Here is a 12558-nt window from a genome sequence, read left to right on the forward strand (position 1 = left end):
AGCTGATAGGAGGAAAGTGTGAGTGACAGCCGCATCAGCCAATAGCAGAGCTCAGCTCTGAGCACCGCCCGTTTTTTTTTTCTCACAGGTGGATGCAAGTTGAATGACAGCCAGAGCAGCCAATAGAATGATGCACTGGGATCACAACGAGATTCTATTGGCTGCTGTGTCTACTAGCGCTAGTGAAGGGAGTAGGAAGCAGCTAGTGACAGAAGCCACAGACAGATGGGATGGATGTCAGCTGAGCCATGTAAGTGAAAGCTCCTAGGTGTGTCTGTACGGCGTTACTATGCTGACAGCCGCCTCCCGGCTATTAGTCAGTGCGGCGCGGTATACATGAGTGATGTCTTCTGTATCTAGTACCACTGTATTCAGGCTCTTGTCTAACATGACCCGGGAGGCTGTAACAGTAATATGTGGTCAGTGATACTTGGAGCCATTACAGCCAATCAATTTACAGCTTTCATTTTTCTAGCATAGGTTAGAAAACGTAAGAAATTATCTGATTGGCTGTTATGGGGCAACTGTCTTTTTTTAACTGTCAAGTGGAAACCTAGTGGTTGACCATAGCAACCAATGACAGTGCAGCTCTCATTTTAAGAGCGCTGTAAGAAATGAAAGCTGCAATGTGATTGGTTTCTATGGGGAACAAAGACAGGGCTGTTGTACAGTGTTTCATGAGTTATCCCCCCAGTCTCATACAAATTTGATGCAACTTTATCAAACACAGAGAGATATACAGACTGGCTACATTGACAATTATGGGGGTTTCTTGACTTTTTTTTTTAAGGAAAGGGCATCAACATCCGCTTGGTGGGGAGGTCGGACTCCCGGCGCTGCCTCTGATCAGCTGATTTAGAGGAATTGTGCATCCTCATTGACCTGTCTGCCGCATCAGATGCTCAGTCAGTGTGCGGTGTGAGCTGCTCAGTCAGTGTGCGGCATGAGATGCTCAGTCAGTGTGCGGTGTGAGATGCTCAGTCAGTGTGCGGCATGAGATGCTCAGTCAGTGTGCGGTGTGAGATGCTCAGTCAGTGTGCGGCACCAGATGCTCAGTCAGTGTGCGGCACCAGATGCTCAGTCAGTGTGCGGCACGAGATGCTCAGTCAGTGTGCGGCATGAGATGCTCAGTCAGTGTGCGGCATGAGATGCTCAGTCAGTGTGCGGCGTGAGCTGCTCAGTCAGTGTGCGGCGTGAGCTGCTCAGTCAGTGTGCGGCGTGAGCTGCTCAGTCAGTGTGCGGCGTGAGCTGCTCAGTCAGTGTGCGGCACGAGATGCTCAGTCAGTGTGCGGCACGAGATGCTCAGTCAGTGTGCGGCACGAGATGCTCAGTCAGTGTGCGGCACGAGATGCTCAGTCAGTGTGCGGCACGAGATGCTCAGTCAGTGTGCGGCACGAGATGCTCAGTCAGTGTGCGGCACGAGATGCTCAGTCAGTGTGCGGCACGAGATGCTCAGTCAGTGTGCGGCACGAGATGCTCAGTCAGTGTGCGGCACGAGATGCTCAGTCAGTGTGCGGCACCAGATGCTCAGTCAGTGTGCGGCACCAGATGCTCAGTCAGTGTGCGGCACCAGATGCTCAGTCAGTGTGCGGCACCAGATGCTCAGTCAGTGTGCGGCACCAGATGCTCAGTCAGTGTGCGGCACCAGATGCTCAGTCAGTGTGCGGCACCAGATGCTCAGTCAGTGTGCGGCACCAGATGCTCAGTCAGTGTGCGGCACCAGATGCTCAGTCAGTGTGCGGCACCAGATGCTCAGTCAGTGTGCGGCACCAGATGCTCAGTCAGTGTGCGGCACCAGATGCTCAGTCAGTGTGCGGCACCAGATGCTCAGTCAGTGTGCGGCACCAGATGCTCAGTCAGTGTGCGGCACGAGATGCTCAGTCAGTGTGCGACACGAGATGCTCAGTCAGTGTGCGGCACGAGATGCTCAGTCAGTGTGCGGCACGAGATGCTCAGTCAGTGTGCGGCACGAGATGCTCAGTCAGTGTGCGGCGTGAGCTGCTCAGTCAGTGTGCGGCGTGAGCTGCTCAGTCAGTGTGCGGCGTGAGCTGCTCAGTCAGTGTGCGGCACGAGATGCTCAGTCAGTGTGCGGCACGAGATGCTCAGTCAGTGTGCGGCACGAGATGCTCAGTCAGTGTGCGGCACGAGATGCTCAGTCAGTGTGCGGCACGAGATGCTCAGTCAGTGTGCGGCACGAGATGCTCAGTCAGTGTGCGGCACGAGATGCTCAGTCAGTGTGCGGCACGAGATGCTCAGTCAGTGTGCGGCACGAGATGCTCAGTCAGTGTGCGGCACGAGATGCTCAGTCAGTGTGCGGCACGAGATGCTCAGTCAGTGTGCGGCACGAGATGCTCAGTCAGTGTGCGGCACCAGATGCTCAGTCAGTGTGCGGCACCAGATGCTCAGTCAGTGTGCGGCACCAGATGCTCAGTCAGTGTGCGGCACCAGATGCTCAGTCAGTGTGCGGCACCAGATGCTCAGTCAGTGTGCGGCACCAGATGCTCAGTCAGTGTGCGGCACCAGATGCTCAGTCAGTGTGCGGCACCAGATGCTCAGTCAGTGTGCGGCACCAGATGCTCAGTCAGTGTGCGGCACCAGATGCTCAGTCAGTGTGCGGCACCAGATGCTCAGTCAGTGTGCGGCACCAGATGCTCAGTCAGTGTGCGGCACCAGATGCTCAGTCAGTGTGCGGCACCAGATGCTCAGTCAGTGTGCGGCACGAGATGCTCAGTCAGTGTGCGGCACGAGATGCTCAGTCAGTGTGCGGCACGAGATGCTCAGTCAGTGTGCGGCACGAGATGCTCAGTCAGTGTGCGGCACGAGATGCTCAGTCAGTGTGCGGCACGAGATGCTCAGTCAGTGTGCGGCACGAGATGCTCAGTCAGTGTGCGGCACGAGATGCTCAGTCAGTGTGCGGCACGAGATGCTCAGTCAGTGTGCGGCACGAGATGCTCAGTCAGTGTGCGGCACGAGATGCTCAGTCAGTGTGCGGCACGAGATGCTCAGTCAGTGTGCGGCACGAGATGCTCAGTCAGTGTGCGGCACGAGATGCTCAGTCAGTGTGCGGCACGAGATGCTCAGTCAGTGTGCGGCACGAGATGCTCAGTCAGTGTGCGGCACGAGATGCTCAGTCAGTGTGCGGCACGAGATGCTCAGTCAGTGTGCGGCACGAGATGCTCAGTCAGTGTGCGGCACGAGATGCTCAGTCAGTGTGCGGCACCAGATGCTCAGTCAGTGTGCGGCACCAGATGCTCAGTCAGTGTGCGGCACCTCCACCGATCAGCGGTTGGATGTGAGTGGAGCGCCATTGCGCAGGATTTATAGGGTGCCAACCTCCGCAGTTAGGTAGGGTATAGATAGCTTTATTATAGGGTTTGAGTGCACCCTGTATCTTTTTTGTCAGCCTAATAGTAGACGTTTTTAGGTCGTGAGTGTTGTCATTTTTATCTGCATTAATAGTAAATGTTACGTTTTATTGTGTATTGTATTTATCTGTTCATTTAGTGCTTTAGTCGGTGATTATTCCTTGTTTTGGGGCACTTGCATTTATAAGTTTTTCTGTGATACTGTTTATATATGAGCAGCTCTGCTCACCATGTACTGGCCAGAAGCACGAAACGCAGAACGGCCCCAATTCCTTTGGGTGTGAGCCGCGTTGCAGATTTTGTCAGCGGCCACTAATACAGAGTGAATGGAGATGTGCTGAGACCAGCTGATCGGCGGGGATGTCATGTGCATAATATGCATACACTCACAGCAGACATCATAGGCCGCACCATCCCTAATAGACTATGTGCACTCGGCGGTATTATTCTGCAGTGGCCATACAGCTGGCGGGTTTTTTTTTTTGTTTCTTTAAACTGTGTGTATATATTCTAGTTACAGCCTGAAGAAGGGCCCGGTCACTTCTTTTATCTGTTTCATGGCTTTCTAAGCCTGAAGTGGTTAAAAGAAGCACAAATAACTGAACATATGTATGGAACGTTGTTTTGACATTGTTGCACATATGTTCATTGTTTTTGGCATTTTTTAAGACCTTTTTTTTTTTTTTTTTTAGGCAGTATCCTCCTGAAAAAGGCTACATAAACATACCTAGGCGTCCATGGCACATCCTGGTGCATAGTGATTTGGTATGAATTGTACTGCACCTTTCTCACATATAAGTGACCTGATTTTGAAGACTTATCCTAAATATGCAAATTAAAGCAAACCTGACACTAGAAAATAAAACACTATTAATATGCAGACAAGGGGTTAAACTGCAGGTTAATGCCATTATTAGCCTGCCCAACTCCTGCACTTAGCCCAACACTGCCGAGTTAATTTTCTCCCTGCAGCATTCGGCTAAGTGCGGGCTATTAACCTGTAGATTAACCCCTTATCTGCATGTTAATAGCGTTTTCTTTGGTGACAGGTTCCCTTTAAAGGAAACCTGATGGCCGATCCAGTAGCAGTATTTATCAGGCACTGGCTGTACAATCTCTGCCAGGTATGTTTGACTCAAGCGCTGCAGAGCTGCAAAGACATGCATGCCTTACAAGCCATCAAGGTCTTATCGGTACAAGAGACTAGTCGAAAAGGCATTCACCTACCTGCTCCCCTTGGCCTTTTAAAGGAACAGACCTGGATGCCAACGCTGCAGCAAACATACCTAGCTGAAATCATACAGCCAATGCCTGAAACATGCTGCCTGTGGTTCGGGTATGTATCGGCTGTCAGGTTCCCTTTAAAAGTCCTATTCTCCATTACTTAAAGGGACTGTATCAGTAAGGGTATGTGCACACGTATTCTGGAGGACTGCGGATTTTTCCGCAATGGATTTGGAAAAACCGCAGTGCAAAACCGCTGCGGTTTTTCCTGCAGATTTATCGCGGTTTCTACTGCGGATTCCGCTGCGGGTTTACACCTGCAGTTTTCTATTGGAGCAGGTGGAAAACCGCAGCGGAATCCGCACAAAGAATTGACCTGCTGTGGAATGTAAACCGCTGCGTTTCCGCATGTTTTTTTTTCCGCAGCATGTGCACTGCGGATTTCGTTTCCCATAGGTTAACATAGTACTGTAAACTCATGGGAAACCGTTGCGGATTCGCAGCTGCGGAAACGCTGTGGATCTGCAGCGTGTGCACATACCCTTAGTGTTCGCTCTCGCCCAGAGTACTTAAAACCTGATTTGCATATGACTTAAAAAACACTAATTACTTGGGAATGCAGCAACAGATAAAAGATATAAAGGTGTCAATAGGTTTACATTTTAAAGATCTGCATTCCCCATATATGTGATTTGGGAGAGGGAGTTGATCTTGCTGGTAGACTTCCCATAAAGTGTACTTATGATTTGGTTGCTAAATCAACTGTATGATTATTATATATATATTTAAAGGACCATTGACTCCATGGTGCTGTGCGTGAGAAGGGCTAACATACAAAACCCAATATAAATTGCTGTGAATAAACGAACAGTGCTAGCCTGGTACAGAGGGTGGAGGGTTGCGGCAGCTCCGGTAGTGGTGAGGTGGCAGCGGGGTCAGTACCCTTTGTTGAAGAGATGCGTTTTCAAGTTCCGAGTGGCAAATAATTGGACGTGTTTGGGCTCAGGGCTCCAGAGGATGGGGGACACTCGGGAGAAGTGGTGAGGACCGTATAAGTGTGGAGGAGGTCTAGGGAGGACCGGAGATTACATGTTGGAAGATATCTAACTAAACGTGCAGTACGCCTCTGTTATAAGTCTGAGATGATGGGACCAGTCGCCGTGCGCTTCTCAAACCAAAGTGTGCCCATTGCACTGTGCCCGGTCCATGGCTCCTCATGCAGAAATGCTAACATCATTTTGAAGCATTAAGGTTTCCTTGTCTCGCAGATTACAAGCAAACAACTCCATGTCTCCGCTTCTTTCCTGTAATTAGGGATGTGTGCGGTTTTGCACAGAATGTAGTGATGAGTGGCGGCATTTATCTCCTTCAGCTCCAGCTGAGACCTTCTGGACCGTTCTTGCCTCTCGTGTAGGATCCAAGCTGGTTATGTTCGGGTGACTTCTTTGCACCCTTGATTTGCTGTGCCTCAGTAGAGGAGGGTGCGATGTAGGGTGCAGTCCTGGTCAGAAGTCAGAACATCCGGGGCTGCCCTATGGGCACATGTGCGTACGACATTAGAGATGCTTGGCAGTAGATTTAACCACTTCTGCTTTCAAGTTTTTCAGCTCCTTTCAGATCAGCACGTCTCTGCCGTGAAAAATTGGATACAAAAGCCAGTAAAAGTCATGGAGGCATTATGCATGTGAGTCTGTATGTAGCACATGCTCTAATTTTCCCGTCACGTGTGCAATAAGTTATGGATTGCCAAGTCTATACAGTGGTTTTATTATAAAGAGCGGCTGAATATAACAAGATACTGAATGACCCTGAATGTAGCGTCAGGAGATTGCAACCACAACATCCACCAGAAGCATTCCTGGAAGATGCCCCTGCCATTATTAACTAATGTGGCACCCACGGAGACATCCGATAGACACTTGGAGCACCTGCTATAGACGAAGGAATAGCTAAAAGCGCTGGTGACCGTGCAGCTTGGAGGCCACTCATGCCACCATCATCTACGACAAAACCAAAACTTCCAATCTTTTGATCTGTGTACCTCATTAACTTATAATAGGGTTCATCTGGGTCCCAATTTGGAAACTATTGTTTTGACTGCATGCTGCACTATTTTTCATGTCAATTCTGAATGAACTGCCAACAGATCTCCAAACCTCAACATGATCTGCAGCATTTTTTGTTTTGTTCCTAGCTGGTCTCTTCTATTTTAGGTGGGGGGGGTCTCAATGTTTAATGTACACTTTATTTGGTCGCCCACGACAGCACCACGAGAGAAGGGATCCACCCTTCAGGGACAGGAAACCTACAGATACAAAAGGGTGGCACCTCGCCCACGCATCAGTTGGTTTCCTTTCCCTGACAAGGGACCCTTTCCTACAAGATACCTGGAGGAGTCGTCAGGATCCCAGACCCGGCAGGTCGGTTCAGGTAGTGGGGGTCCCCTGCCTCGGCATGTGCGGTGTCCCTGGAAGTGCCACAGTGGGTCCGGGGAGAATTCCATGGTAGTGAGCGGGCAGGTGGAGCGGTGTCCAGAGGATTTCCAGGCATCCGGGGGCGGGCTGGGGCTCGGCGGTGGCGTCCCCATCTGGGGTTGCCATATCGTCGCATTGTGGGGCACAGAGTCTGGGGGTGTGTCCAGGTGCCGGATGGCTTTTTCTCGGAGCTCTGGTCACATGCGCTTGGCGGCGGCGCCAGGGGCTGCAGCCGGGGCGAGGACACCGTGGTGTGACGCTCGGTGCGTGTGGGGTCCAGGGGGAAGGAAGCGCTCCCTGGCCAGTACCTTCTGACCCAGAAAATCCAGGGGGGTGATGCATTTAAAGAAGCCATGCACATGCATCTGTGCTTCTGAGCCATTTGGCATAATGGACGTAGGTGAGCAGCAGCACAGCCCTACTCAGCAGCATGCTACTCAGAAGCCCCGTACTGCCCGGCGAAAGACTTGAGTGGAGCCAGATGATGGCCAGGCAAGTGGTCGGTCCAGCCGTAGGAGCTCTTCCAGGATGGACGAGTCAGCAGCGTCGGCTGACAGATGCCCCCCTCATGATCTGGTACCTACTCACTGCTTCACTGGTAAGGGATCTTCATGAATGTTCTGACGGTGATGCAGTCTTCCCCTTATTTTCCTATCCTGCTAGGGGAAGAAGTGTACTGGGAAGATGAGACACAAGGAATGTGCCTGCAGATCCCCCCCTGCCGGACTTTTGTCAGAAAAAATTGTCAGTCCTGTGTCCAGCAGACGGTGAGGTCTTCAGGGAAGAGGGTATCTCCCGCTAGGTAGAATACAGTACCTCATGATTACCCATTCCACCGGTTGCGGAGGAAACGCCCAACTTCACCGCAAGCCTAAGGGAAATCATTAGGACGAAAGTGAGGGAGTCCATGAGATTTTCCAAAGACAAGGAGTCAAGACATAGAGCAGGCTTCTCTGATTAGGACCCCTCTATTGACTACGGGGGAAAGCAGGACTCCTCGATCTCTTCCCCTTCATCTTCTTCAGATGAAGACTCTGGCCGTTTTGTCTTCCTTTAGTCCATGTGGACAAATTAGTAAAAGCAGTCAGAGGGACTATGGGGGATGACCGAGTCCAGGCCGGAACGTTCTGTACAGGACGTCATGTTTGGGGGATTGGATCAAAAGAAACGTAAATCCTTGCCCCTGAACAAAAAGATTCAGGACCTAGTTCGCCGAGAATGGGAGCGACCGCAAAAAGGGCTCCTGGCCTCCGGCATTTAAATTACTGGGATAACGCCCTGAAACTGGATGCGGCGGTGGCCAAGGCTTCAAAATTGTCCTCCTTGCCCTTCGAGGATCTAGGGACCTTCAAGGATACTCTGAATAAGAAAGCTGACACTTTTCATTAATAGGGCTTGCGAGATGTCGCAGGGTCCCTTAGGCCAGCGGTGGCATCCACTTGTACAGCCAGATCGATGATGGTTTGGCTGGACCAGCTAGAATCAACAATTGAAAGAGGTAACCCCTCGTGAAATTATCCTGAATGCCTTGCCGGTGATCCAGGGTGCTGCAGCATTTCTGTCCGACGCTTCAGCAGTCAGGATGGCGGATAGAGCAGCAGGGCTTTCCAACCCGGCTCACATGGCGTTATGATTAAAATGCTGGTCGTGAGACATTCAGGCCAGGTCCAGACTTTTTTTTTCCATCCCATGTGAGGGGGAATATCTCTTTGGTCCTAGATGAGCTGTTGGAAAAAGCTTGGGGTGATAAGAAGAAGTTTCCCAGTTTGTCGATCCCTTCCTATCGGCGTCCCTTTAGCAGAAAGAGATTCAGCCGTAGGAGGCCTTCCAGAGACCAAGCTAGGTGGGATGAGAGGAAGAAAAGAGGTACGGTGTTTATGTTTGGAGTCCCCTCGCGAAATCATAAGAAGCTGCGTTCTTCCCAGCCTTGTCACGAATTACCAATAGTGACTGGATTCAGAGTCTAATTTTATCCGGGCTCAGGTTAGAATTTCCCTCTGTTCCGCAAGATAAATTTAATGCGACTCATCTCCGGTCCTCTCGTTCAGAGCAGGCTGCCCTGGAAGCAGAAGTCTGTGAATTACGTCATAAAGAGGGCCTGAATGAGTTTCTGAGAATACGCCCCTTTAAAATGGAATCAATTGGCTCTGCAATAAAGCTGTTTTTTCAAAACTGTTTTATGGCGGTATTAGATCTGAAAGATGCATACTACCATGTGCCCATTCATACAGATCACCAGCGGTTCCTCAGGGTGGCGGTATCCATGGGAGATGTGGTTAATCACTTCCAGTTTAGGGCCCTCCCCTTTGGCCTTGCAGTTGCCCCTCGGGTGTTTACTAAGGTAGTCACCGAAGTAGTCGTCTTTCGCTACCTGAACGATTTCCTCATTTTAGGCAGGTCAGCGGACCATTGTCGGGTTCAGGTAGAAAGGACAATGTCCGCTCTAGAGCATTTAGGGTGGTTATTGAATATCAAAAAGTCCCGGCTACAACCCTTACAGGTTCAACAATTTTTCGGCCTTACTTTTGACTTGGAAAAACAGGAGTGTTGCCTACCAGCGAATAAGTTGGTTTGCCTTCGTCACCAAATTTTGAAAGCATCCAACAATCCCACCATGTCCCTTAGGCAAGCTATGTCCCTGTTGGGTTCCTTAACCTCATGCATCCTGGCGGTCCAGAGGGCACAATTTCACACCAGAACGCTGCAAAGAGACGTCTTAATTAATGATAGAGCCCTTGGGGGGTTCCTGCGGGGTCGGCTGACTTTATCCAAGGCTTTGGTAAAAATCCCTTAGATGGTGGCTTGACCGGGGTAATTTGTCCAGAGGGGTTCCCTGGGAGAATCGCATATCCCGAGTAGCCACCATGGACACGAGCCCTTCTGGTTGGGGGGTTCATAGTGAAGTCGTAGTCCAGGGCCTATGGGATCATCAACACATAGAAGGTTCTTCTAACCTGAAGGAAATAAAAATGGTAGAGTTGGCAGTTAAAGGACTCCTTATACATCTACAGGGTCATCACGTTTGGATCATCTCCGACAATCAGGTAGCTGTGGCCTACGTCAACCACCAAGGTGGGAATTGATCCAGACCCCTTATGGATGTAACAGAGTGCCTGTTTTGGTTAGCGTAAAAGCATTTTCTGTCTTTGGCTGCACTGCACATAAAGGGAAAAGACGATGCCAGAGCAGACTTTTTGAGCCATAACCTGCTAAGGCAGGGAGAATGGTCGCTGAAAAGTACCATCTTCAACCAGATTGTGCAATTATGGGGTCTCCGGGAAGTGGACCTCTTCGCCACCAGGAGAAACAGAAAGGTAGAACAATTCTGTTCTCTGAACCCCAGAGAGTATCCTTTAGCGGTGGACGCCTTCCTGATTAAATGGGACTTCAACCTAGTCTACACCTTTCCCCCCTTATCCCTGTGACCACAGGTGGTGAGAGAGGTCAGGGAAGACAGGGCAAGAATTATACTGATCGCCCCCTTTTGGCCCAGAAGGGCTTGGTTCTCATGGCTGAGGACCATGTCACTATTCAATCCTTGGGTATTGCCAGAACTTCCGGATCTCCTTTCCCAGGGACCAGTTTGCCATCCACAAGCGTCGTTCCTCCACCTGACGGCGTGGAGTTTGAAAGGGCGCTATTGAGAGATAAGGGTTTTTCCCCCAATTTGGTAGCCACCCTTCTTGAACATAGGAAGACAATTACAACCAAGATCTATGGTAGGACCTGGAGTAAGTTTCTAGCTACCACAGAGTTTAGAGCGGGGAGGGGATGCAGACAGGCCAGATCCTGGAATTCCTCCAAAAAGGTTTAGATATGGGTCTTTCAACCAGTACTCTTAAAGTACAGGTGTCAGCTCTGGGGGCCTAATTCAGCTGCAACATCGCTAATAACTACTGGGTCTCCAGGTTTATCAAGGCAGCAGGAAGGTCCAGACCCATACATAGAGAATAGTTTATGCCATGGGACTTAAACTTGGTACTCTCGGCCATGACATTGTACCTTTCCCCAGATATTACTGCTAACGTGCTGCGGTTATATAATTGCGTTCACCCTAGCTTTTATCTTCTGATACTAATCGTTACTGAAGAAGGCCGATCACTGTGGCCGAAACGTTTATTTGATGACTACGTTAAAAACCACAAAAAGCTTTGCATAAGTTGAGTGCCTAAGTTTATTTTCTTCTATTCCGCACTAATCGCCACATACGGTAACTGCCATACAATACTTTTGATTATTTGCTAGGGGAAATCTCTATTGCTGTTCATACAGCTGCAGATCTTTCCATTAATTACATGTCCCTTATTAAGGCTGATTCTGCCAAGAAACTGTAGTAGTCACACAGGGAATAATTTCTTAGATGCACATTTGATTTTCTGATGTAGAAACCCTCCATCAGGAGTTAGATCCTTTGGGCTTGTTCACACGTTGCATTTTTCAAGGTTGCAGTTTACAGTACTAGCCACTGAATGTATATCCCATACTGAATCACATCAAAGTAACAGGGGCCACAACTCAAAAATGCAGGTATATAGAAGGGCATGAATAACCCAAACAAAGAGTACTGTATATAAAACCCAAATAATTCTTATCAAATATTAATATCATCTATAATATAACGCTGGGAGCGTCACTCCGTCCGAAGCCTTTATAGACTGCGCTGGCGCAAGCGCCGGCGCAGTCTGGCCCCCACAGAGTGACGCTCCCAGGAGATCGCGGTATGCGTAAGCACTGAACGCATACCGCGATCTCCACCGGAGAGTCAGGGACCGTGGACGCGCCAGGAGGGAGGGTAAGTATATTCACCTGTCCTCCGTTCCAGCGCTGCGTGCGGCTCCGTCTCCCGGCTCCTCTGCTGTGACAGTCCAGTCACAGGCAGAGGAGCCGGAGTGTGTGTTCAAGAAAATGGCGCCGGAAAGCGCGGACTGCGCAGGCGCCGATTCCTGCTGCCGGAATCGGCGCCTGCGCAGTCCGCGCTTTCTGGCGCCATTTTCTTGAACACACACTCCGGCTCCACTGCAGGTGTGTCTTCAAGAAAATGGCGCCGGAGAGCGCGGACTGCGCAGGCGCCGATTCCTGCTGCCGGAATCGGCGCCTGCGCAGTCCGCGCTTTCCGGCGCCATTTTCTTGAAGACACACCTGCAGTGGAGCTGGACGATAGGTGAGTATGGTATTTTTTTTTTTTATATGGCAGCAGCATACGGGGGCATATAATACAATAGTGGCGCAGGATGGGAGCAGCACATGACAGAACGGGCGCAGGATGGCAGCAGCACATGACAGAACGGGCGCAGGATGGCAGCAGCCCATGACAGAACGGGCGCAGGATGGCAGCAGCCCATGACAGAACGGGCGCAGGATGGCAGCAGCCCATGACAGAACGGGCGCAGGATGGCAGCAGCCCATGACAGAACGGGCGCAGGATGGCAGCAGCCCATGACAGAACGGGCGCAGGATGGCAGCAGCACATGACAGAACGGGCGCAGGATGGCAGC

General features: G+C 50.6%; 1 protein-coding gene across 3 annotated transcripts in view; it reads left to right on the forward strand.

Annotated features, from left to right (window-relative positions):
• Positions 1 to 181: 181 nt before the first annotated feature.
• Positions 182 to 12558, forward strand: part of LRRC8B (leucine rich repeat containing 8 VRAC subunit B) — a 50237-nt gene continuing 37860 nt past the window's right edge. Inside the window, exons 1-2 of one of the 3 annotated variants that reach the window (XM_069737534.1) lie at positions 188 to 250; positions 4058 to 4130. The gene's annotated coding sequence lies outside the window, so the exon portion shown is untranslated. Of the gene's footprint in view, positions 251 to 4057; positions 4131 to 12558 lie in introns of all 3 variants that reach the window. The other 2 variants (XM_069737533.1, XM_069737535.1) reach the window with 2 other exon arrangements.

The sequence above is a fragment of the Ranitomeya imitator genome, chromosome 8 (genome assembly GCF_032444005.1).
Source record: "Ranitomeya imitator isolate aRanImi1 chromosome 8, aRanImi1.pri, whole genome shotgun sequence".
Classification (NCBI taxonomy): Eukaryota; Metazoa; Chordata; class Amphibia; order Anura; family Dendrobatidae; genus Ranitomeya; species Ranitomeya imitator.